The sequence below is a fragment of the Contarinia nasturtii genome, unplaced genomic scaffold, assembly GCF_009176525.2.
Source record: "Contarinia nasturtii isolate CC-2019 unplaced genomic scaffold, AAFC_CNas_1.1 Cnas_scaffold_285, whole genome shotgun sequence".
Taxonomy (NCBI): domain Eukaryota; kingdom Metazoa; phylum Arthropoda; class Insecta; order Diptera; family Cecidomyiidae; genus Contarinia; species Contarinia nasturtii.
In genome coordinates, this window is record NW_022197640.1 from 4,601,698 (window position 1) to 4,612,543 (window position 10,846).

The window sequence follows — 10,846 nt, forward strand, 5'->3', positions numbered from 1 at the left end:
TTCTTGCCCTTCTTGTCAGACATTACAATTAAAACTTCTGTTGACGTAGTAGTCTTTTTTTCGTTCTGTTCATGGTCGTGCATCTCTTTCAGCAGCACACCACGAAATATCAAAAACACAGGGACACTTTTTCATTTCAGTGGTGTGTTCGCTGACAAAAACCAAACACACATTCACACATATTTCCAAAAATTCCTAATTACCATAAAAATGAAAATGAAAAAAAAAAATATGATCGTGATGATAACGAATGACGATGATGACGATGACGACAACGACAACGACGATGATGATTGTTATTAAAAGTAGCGTTTATTTTGGGTAAGCATATACGAGTCTTATTCAGAATCTGTGTATTTGGTAAAATATGAATTTCGCTCTACGCACATACCCGATTGCGTGCATTTATAATACCACAAAATGTATGGACGCTTTCATGTGCGTTTTTTTGGGCAATTTCGATTTCATTTCAAATTCAAAACCGATTTTTTTCCTCTCTGCACATAGACACACTACGAAAAGAGCGGAATTTTCTCGATTTCACCAGCCAGGATCTTTTACTCCCACTTTTTGTTTTTCGGGTGCGTGTTACTTTCACTTTTTTTTGCTTGTTTTTCTTTCGTTCATTTTTTTTTTTGCTCAAATAAATTGTAATAAATGTACGAACACGACGAATAAATACGCATAACCAGCGCATTATGTTGAGAAATGCGTGTCCAGTATTTAGTGGGTTGTAGGTATGACATGAATCATAAAACATAAAAACAAGAATTATTGTAATGATTGTGTACGTAAACATGGCATAGGCCGCTTTCTTTTTGGTGAATTTGATTTGTGTACATTTTTATCCATCTTCAGTACCAAAATGTTACTTATTTTACCATATACTCTTTTTTTTCATCTCGTTCGACACTCGCATTACCATGTTGTTGTTTAAATCACACACATTTATTCTTTGCAACATATTTTTTTTTACTTGCTGAATCAAATCGTTCTCTTCGCCTCTGCCACGTTTTTGCTCATCATAAGTGGTTCATAAAATGGTATTTTCCATGCGTATGCAGTCCACTTGAGAAATTTGAGACCATTCAGGATTCTCAAAATTGGATTTTAAATCAAAATCACAAATCAAATAAATTGATTTGATTTGAAAATTTCTAAATAAAAAATGATAAATAATTTGATTTGAAGTGTCATATGTTTCAAATCAAATGATTTGAACTGTTTAATTTGAGAAAATTTAAATCAAATCAATTGATTTGATTTTTGTATTGATTGGAATTCTCAAATTTCTCAAATCAAATCATATATGTGTCGATTATTTTACTAAAAACGTTTAAAAAAAATATTTTTGTTAGACTGTGGTATGTTCGATTTGTGAGTGCATCTCGATTGAAACGTTCTTAAAGGCTCTCATTTTACTCAAAAGTGTATTTAAAAATGTTAGACTATAAAATTTGTTGAGACACAACGTATGAGACCCGCAACGAAAATGCGAACTCAATTGCCCATTCCAACTTTTTCACTTTCATTCTCGTTCATATTTTTAATAACTTTTTAAAAACATTTTTAGTAAAATAATAAACACATATTTGATTTGATTTGAGAAATTTGAGAATTCAAATCAATATAAAAATCAAATAAATTGATTTTATTTGAATTTTCTCAAATTAAAATATTCAAATCATTTGATTTGAAATATATGACACTTCAAATCAAATTATTTGACTTTTTTATTTGCAAATTTTCAAATCAAATCATTTATTTGCGATTTGATTTGTTGATTTAGGTATTCCCTTCATCGTCGTCCGACAAAATTTATTGTTTGAATGTAAATAAGTGGAGCTTTCCTTTATTGTTTTAATATGTATACGTTTAAATGTATAAAATATGGTGTTTGCCTGTTTGAAATATAATCCACCCTCAGCATACGATATATCTCCGTTTGGGTGATATTGTCAATTATTAATATAAATTTCACATTAGTTCTAGATCTTTGGCCTTTACTTCTCATCCATTCTCTATGAAGGTATTTGTTTTGATATTAACGCACAAGCCGTTGTATATCAATTCAAAATTTAATACACACATACACATACGCGGCCAAATACACAAAGCACGACAAACAGCAAACATACGAATAAAAGAAAGTCGAAAACGAAAAAAAAAAAACGAGCGAGAAAATAAAAGAAGAAAAATGAAAAGCCGTGCACAAGGAATTCCCTTTTCAACTTTTGGCTACAATGTAGATCAATGTCTCCAGCAATGACGAGGTAATTTAATAAACGAACGATTGAGTAAATCAAAAAAAGGTATTATGTAAATGTAATGTTTGTGTGCATGTGTACGCAATGCGAACACAGCGTTAACGAAAACAAAAGAAATGTAACCCAGTTATTTTATTCATGCCATCTGCGTGCACAGTTTTTTATCGGCATTTGGCTTACACTTATTATCCAACTGAATTAAGAAACAATTCACAAAATCGTTTATCACACTCTAATTAAATTCCACTTGAAATGCTCATGACTTCTGTCAGTCGCGAGACTCAAGCTGCACCATATACGCGCACATCGCTATTAGGCGAAAAAGATGAGAGCAAAAGATGAAGAGAACGAAAATCAGACGCGGACACACGCACACTTAATCTATTTAATTAGCGAAACCAGTTTTTTTTTGTTCTCGATTATGCACCAATGTTACAGATAGGCTTTTAAGCGATGTAATTATACTTTTTTTCGGAATCTATCGTAGATTTTAATGTCATTTCAGTACGATTTTATTATTCAAACATATCAAGCGCATATATTATAATTGGCTTGATTGAACCCCGTGTGCAAAAATAGTGATTTTCACTCAGTCAAATATGAATGAATTTATTCGACTTCAGCTTAGCTCAGGTTGATTGGTTTTCGAACAAATTTTTAAATCATCACAGTCGCTCATTATGGAACGTTAGTCGTCTGATCGCAAAGTTGGTAAAAATAGACTATTAACGTCTTAATTTGTTCCGAACAATGACATACAGACAATCAAAACGTCCCAAATTAGCCGGCAGATATTTTTATACATGGCAGAAGTTTGGAATCGTGTATGTCATCGGTACAATTGATAGAATATTCTGTGTGTTACATATTATATGGGTAAATATCATATATGAATGATCTTTAACCTATAAATCGAATATGACACGACATTCATAACAATTTATCACGATAAAAATGGCTGAGCAAACCAATTTATAGATTAATTTAATCACGTTGAAATCGAATACATGTGCAATGTGGCATTGCATAAGATGGGTCTCAACACACAACAAATTATTTATCCGCTTCTCTAGAACATTGAACATTGGTAAAATAAACGAAAAACAGCAATCATACTGCGGCACACGAGAGAAAGAGTGTTACAGAAAACAAACGAACGAAATGCATGAGAAAAAATAATACTAATATTTCTATTCGGTGATTAGGTCGCTTATACATGACATTGATTTATATACAGAACCAAAATTAATACTCTCTCTCTCTCTCTTTCTCTGTGTTTTCTCTCTTTGCTTGTACATGCGATTGTTCTCTTTAACTTTGATTATATGCTTGCAAGATAAATACAGTGGTATATTCAACGGTGCGTTTGCAAAGAGTGAGAGAAAAATTGCCCAGACGATAAAATATCATGTAACGCAATCCAAAAAGCAGAGAAAAAGCGCCTGATTGCAATCGTATTTATGTATAATTTATAAACGTAGTATTCATTTTGAGAAAAATCAATTGATATTAATGTTTCATTTAGCTCTCACACTAACACACAAAATCAGAATCAGTCTCCACCGTTAAAACATTCACCATCGTTGTATTTTCGGTGTGTTATATTTTACTTTTACTTTTTTTTTGCTTGTGCTACACAATATTTTTTTTCCCATTTTTCTTGAGTTGTTGTGTGTACCACTTTTCGCGAATATAGTAGCAGCTAATACTCTGAGATTGATATTACAAATAAGGCAGGCCATTCAAGTGCTGGTGTGTATGCTTAACACCACACGCTATCACTATATGTGATCGGTGAGTAAAGGTAAACGCACATTACATTGAAACGGAGAGCAGATAGGGGAACAACATACGAAATAATAATGCCCGAAAAAAACGCAGCAGATTGAAAATTAAGTGTATAACTGAAAAACTAAACGAAAGCATTGCGATACATAAGCTAAATTTTCAGTTTCGTTGTGTCCACATAGTGTGTGTGTGTGTGTGTGTACTGTATTGTGCATGTCTTTATTTCAATTATTTATTATTTACTCCGAACCGAATATTTTACCAACGAGTTTGTTCTCAATTCGGGTGAAAATGCTTGATATGCTGGATTTTCTCATTTTTCTCTCGCTTCCTTTCTGTGGAATTTTCGTTTTTTTTGTCATGTATATGTGTGTGTATTTTGCATTATGTTGGCTATAACAAGATGGTATAGAATCCCATTCAACTTGAATTTACTTAGAAGGATCACACGATGAAAAATGAAGCGTTTTTCCGTATAAAATATATGTCCGATATAAATGAAGCAGAAAAGACATTTTTACTACAAGCCACGGGCAATGTGCGTATTCGACTCATATCTTCTTTTTTTGGTTTAGTTATATTGAAATTATATTCGATGTATCGGGACATAAATTACATTTTTTCCGTGGATTTCCTTTCCAGTTGACACATCGTGCGAAGATAACATACGTATAAACGGCAAATGCCCTGAAGCACATAAAAAATTGTCTAACGGCCATTGTTCAAAAAAAAAAATAAGATTGAGACAAACGAAACACGTTTGAAAAAACGGAATGATAAAATGGAACAAATAATAATTACAACAGCTAACCGAAATGAAAATCTAAAAGAAGGACGTGGATAGGGATAAAAACGGAATGACAGCAGCAACACCATTACCACTTACAAAAAAAATATGTGAAAATAAAATGAAAATATTTGTCACAGTGGGCGGTTTTAGACCATTTAACATTATACTCAGCTCATTAGGAATGGCACTCAGTTTTTCTCACTCAGTCATTTTCATTTGGTTGCCACCATTCAACATTCCATGCACACATCCACAAAAAATATCTAAAAATATATGTACTATAGCCGTTTTCTGTTTACGGGTAATAAATGAAAATAAGAAACAAAAACATATATTGAAACGTATACACAAGTACATTATATTCATATTCATATTTGTATGCGTAAAATGTATCACATCAACAGCGACAACGACGACGACAACAACAACAGGAACAACAACAAAATCACACACGAACAAAAAAAGAAGAAATATGGAAAAAATGTATGAAAAGTAATCAACACACAATTCCTCAGATACAGTACCCGTGTTAAAAAGCTTCCAGAGTTATTGAAAAGCTAACAAATGATGATGAAGAAAAAAAAACAAAACCAACACAAACACAAAGCACATGGTTAATATGTACGCAAACTAACAATCCATATTAGCGGTATGTTAGCGCACAAACTATGGATTTTTACACACAAAAATCGTGTATATGCACGATGGTATGCGTGTCGAAAAGTGAAGGGAGGAAACGGCACGATTTAAAATATATTTTTTAAGAAATGAAGAAAATGAGCTTTTTTCCCATGCACACACACACACACACACACAGCCACACGCGGGGAGAGAGTAAGAGAAAGAAATGACATGATTGAAAAAAAGCAGAAATTGTATTGTCCAGGATACATGGTTTACTTTGACGACATTACATTGTTGCAAAACATTATAATAAAGCACAACAATAAAAGAAGAAACGAAATGACAGACGGGAAAAAAGAAGAAGAAGAAGCAAATACACAAGTGCCAAGATATAACAAAGAACAAAAGATCGCTCAAAGAAATGCGGCAAGGAAACTAAGCACTTACAGAAAGTAAAGACGAATAATAAAATGAAACAAAAACAACATCCCAATTCATATGCTCATTGCTGAAAGCATTTTTCATGCGTCATTTTAATTCATTTCACTTTTCCAAAGTCGTGGTCCCAGATTCTTAAATCAAATTCTGTACATTTTTATCCAGAATTCTCATGCGAGCAATTCAACTCATTGCATTGATTAATCTTGCCTGTTCTGACTATCAAAAAAAAAACTCTCTCTTTACTTTTAATGAGAGCATCATGATCATGGAAATGAATTTAAGAGAAAACAAAACGACTTTCTCATGAGCATGGTTTTGAATTTGCCCAAATTGTTTTGCAGCAAATAATATAGCAAAACTTTAAGACGACACACCATCACGGCTGTGTATAATACCGCTTCATCGTGTCATTGCGAATGGGATACGATTGTGCTCAACAATAAAATGATTCACAAAACGCTTCTATGAATACACGACCAACTAAATGAAAAGAATGAAATGTTTGAAATATTTACGATTTATTTGGAAGTTTTCATCCATCGAATACATTGGAAGATTCGCCGTCAAGACATTTGATGTGAACAATGTGGGAAGCTTTTATCATAATTTCACGTTTCACACAGGAATTTTCGAGTGTTTTGTAAAAAGCATCTATCAGACACATCCCCTCACGAATCATCGAGATGAATCTCCCATAGAGCTAAAAGCCATTCTTAATTCATTAAAAATGTGTGATCTGTTTTTGTCATTTTTTTTGTTGGTTGTTGTTGTTGGTGTTTTGGTTGCTTCTGCTTTTGGCGTAGGTTTCGTTGCATTTACTGCTTTTGTTGTGCATTATTTATCTGAGTGAAGTTCCATGTATGCCTCGTTTTCAATTCGGTACAGATTTTGAAAGAATTAATTTCATTTTAAATGGCACCACATAAATTAGTATGCACATATTAGTTCTTGGCTCGTTTGATTCCATTAACCTTTTTTTCAAACTGAAAATGTGTTTACTTTTGTAATCTTTTGCATGCACACATTTCCATACACACAAAAAAAACATTCATACACACACACACTCACTCTTTTGGACCGTAACCGAGTAAGTACGATTGAACAATGAACTATATGCTTTTCAGTAGGTGTCAGTCAGCATATGAATGGTGGTAGTTCAGATGAAACGGCTACATAAGTTTTCAATTATTGAAAAAGGATTACATATTTGCAGACACGACAAACACAGAAATGTGATTGCCATAGATTTCAAACCGTAATCGAATGAATGCCAAAATGAGAAACTCAAAAGAGCTTTGATTCCGTTTTTGTTTGATTTATTTCTTGTGCTTTGATTTTAGGTTCCTGTTTTTTCTTATTCGAAAAATGTTCTCAATATTAAAATATTCAAAGATTTTTTCCCTTCTCTTTTGAAAAGAAGAAGTGATCGTGGTTAACTGTTTCTTTTTTCTTTTTGTATTTTCTCGTTTTATTTTTTTATTAAATAAATGATTACGACCGTAATAGATTTAGCGATAACGGTAAAAGATTGAAATTCACTGCACGAGCACAAAATTCATCTTCAAAACATATACATCACACCGATTAAATAATTTCGATTAAAATTAAACACTTCGATTTGAAGGCATTCAAACAGTTCTGATTGCATTGTGAGCCGAAATGCTTTTATATGTGATTTCACTTCGTGTAACGTTCTTTTTTTCTCATTTCATTTTCCATTTCTCTACGAACCAATTGATTCATCTAAAACTTAAGGTAGCTTTTAAGCCACAATTTTTTCGATCTAGTTTAATTGCATTCGATTGAGAGATCAAATTCAACGTTGATTTATTTCGCGTGCTATATCAAGCCTTAACTCGTTTATTCGTGTTCGACTTGGTTTAGATATATAATTTTTTTTTTGGGGTATATGTATCTGAAATTTTTATTTTATTTTAAAACACGCCACGCTCTCGCACGTACATATCGTACCAACCCTGGGAAATTTCCTATGAATACTGAATTGGTATTGACGTAATATTATAAATAGTAGCGCATTTTCGCTCTCTTTTTGAGAATGTATACACAAAATATTTTTGTGTGTACTTGTGCCTCCTTCGATTTAAACGTGTGTATTTGGGGTAGAGATAGAGAGAGCAACTTGTGTGCATTTGTATTGTGTGTGTTGCTCGGAATATAGCGACGGTGTGTACGGTATTCAGTTCAGTTTTAGTTCATTCGAGAAAAACATTATAACGAAATATCATGTGTTGGAAAATATGTAGCAACGGGCACACTGTGAAAACTGGGGAAATGGGCTATATTTGAGTTTTGTTATGTACACGGCGTTTTATCCAACACACCATTGAATTGGTGCTGAACAGTGGCCAATATGAACCGTTCGCACATTTTACCATAAAATACCATTCCACACTCAACCTACAAGAGCAAGAGAGAAGTTGAATGAATTTATGGTAGAGATGGTCGTGTTGCGTTTTTTCCCTGTTTATTCATAAAAGAAAGAATGAGCAGAAAAAAACATTGTATAAAAACCTTTTACAGCACTATTTCAATCAACAGGAGATGCGTCAGCCGCGCACATGTGCCTGTATGAACATTGTACACAATTTTCAACCAACCCACCTGCGATATCATATATGCTCACAACAACTCATTCCAGTGCGCCCGCCAGTGCTGGTGTATGTGCTGGTGATGGAATGAAGCTTTTATTGACTCCTTGTGGCTTGCAAGTGTGCTCTTGTAATATATTTTGATTTGATTTGATTTCATTTGATTTAATTTTTGTTCCATTTTATGAATATGTTACACACTATTTAATACAATTCGAATATTCAAAAGTACGCAATTTTTCGTTTTCGTTTACATTCTCTATTCCTCTCCTCCTCTTTCTCTATCTCTTTTTGTTTTATTAAAATGATTAAAAACAACAAGTTTAAACGAATTATTAATATTGTGTTAAAGCCACAATTTCACACAGATAACAATAGTCAGTAGTGAAAAGTAGAGAGCAAGAAAAAAAAACGGCAACAAAACCCATTCAATTTCTGATATTCCTGTTCGTTGTGTTGTTGTTCTGTTGACGCGATCGGCCTTTTTCCTTTTGAAGTGTAGCTCAATATGTAATATACTCGAGGGTGCAAACCGAATGTGCGGAAAAATGGAGTGAATGACAAACAAATCTCGGCAAAATCACACCATGTCGAACTCGCAAATCTATACACCATGGGCAATTGGCGCGAATATAACCAACGGGCGCAGCTGTAGATCAACATTGTGTGCGGACCAATCGGCCGACCACCACTTATCTTGGCACAGTGTTTTGCTTTGTTCTCATTTGGTTTAGTTGTTGCTCACTGCTGTTCCAGTTAGTTTCTCTTTCTCTCTCTCCCGTCTTTCTGGAAATATCGTTTTCTTTTGCTTTGTGTTTTTTTTTTCATGTGCATATGTGGGCGATATACGCAAAGAGTACGCTTATAGAGCACATTTGCTCACCGTTTTGCTTTCGTCATTGTTTCCATCTACAATCAAATGGATGCTTTTCATTTTTGTCACTGATGTTCGAGCTATGTTCGTTCAACGCAACCATGTGAGGAAAAATCTGACTACAATACATTGAATAGAAACAAAACGTTGTTCCGTTTCCGTATGTACATGATAGTCTGTCTGACTTTTGTTCCTTTGGCAATGCATCAGCACTCAACAAATGGGTAATGTTTGTGCGTGTACGAATATTTCGTTTCCTCTATCACTATCTTTCATTCTCTTTTTTTTTTTCAAACAAAACAAAAAACTTTTGACTTTCTTTTAGCCATTCATCAATAGCAAATTGTACTTGTAGGTGAAACAAATGCTTAGTTCACTTTGTATGGGCATGTATGATGCTCCAAAAATGATTGCAATTTTATGCAAATTGTTCGGTTTTACGATAAAAGTCTTCACATTTCTGTGTGGTGAAGTGAAAATACCAGGGAGATATGTTGGTTAGTGTCTGTGCATTTGATACAAAAATACCATATAAGGATATATCCGAGTGTGTGTGTGTGTGTCGTATATCAAATAAGCGCTTCATTTTGAACGGTATTGTATGATACAGACATGCTTGTATTCAATTGAATAAGAGCAGAATTGCATCATTATCAATCCCATTTTTCTTTTCTCTCTGTCAGACGCACATACTACATACATTCGATTCGCGCACATTCATTCATTTCAATTCATTTAAGATTTTGTCTCGTTCTCTCTCACACATTTTCTCTCTTCATCTTTCTCTCTCTTTCTCATTCTCTGTGTCAGCGACAACTTCGCTCTCTACTTTAATTCCAATGAATGCATCTAATAACAATATTGACAGTATTCATTGAAACACACAAAATGTAACTGTTAAGGTAATTCTGTGTGTTTCAAAATGAGGCCCATTCACGTTGATTGACACTGAAAAACTTAATCCGCAATCACTTGGTTTCCAACGGCATAAATAATATAGATGGCAACAATTGATTCGCATGATGAATCCTTTGTGTATAACAGAAACATTAAAAACCACTAATCGAACGCGGTTCTGGCAATATTTAAATTGGCCGCAAAAGAAATCGATTGAATAAAAAAAAAAAAAAAATCAAATCAGTGAAATTGTGATCCATATCTGCTTTATTCACTGAAATAGAATCTAAGTCCAAATATCTTATGTTTCACTATTTTTCGATGAAAAAACAAATACAATGGAACATCCTAATGAAAAACAACCGTTGCTCAGTTTGGAAAAAGTTTTCCATGCACCATAATGAATGACTAATAACCAATGCAACAGAGTACACATTGCACATGAACCGAACAGAATGCATGGATTAATAATCAAACCGAATCACTGCTAGTGCTAATGACCCATACGCTTGTTTGTTATCATTGGAACCATATTCTCTCCAGTACGATTGTTGTT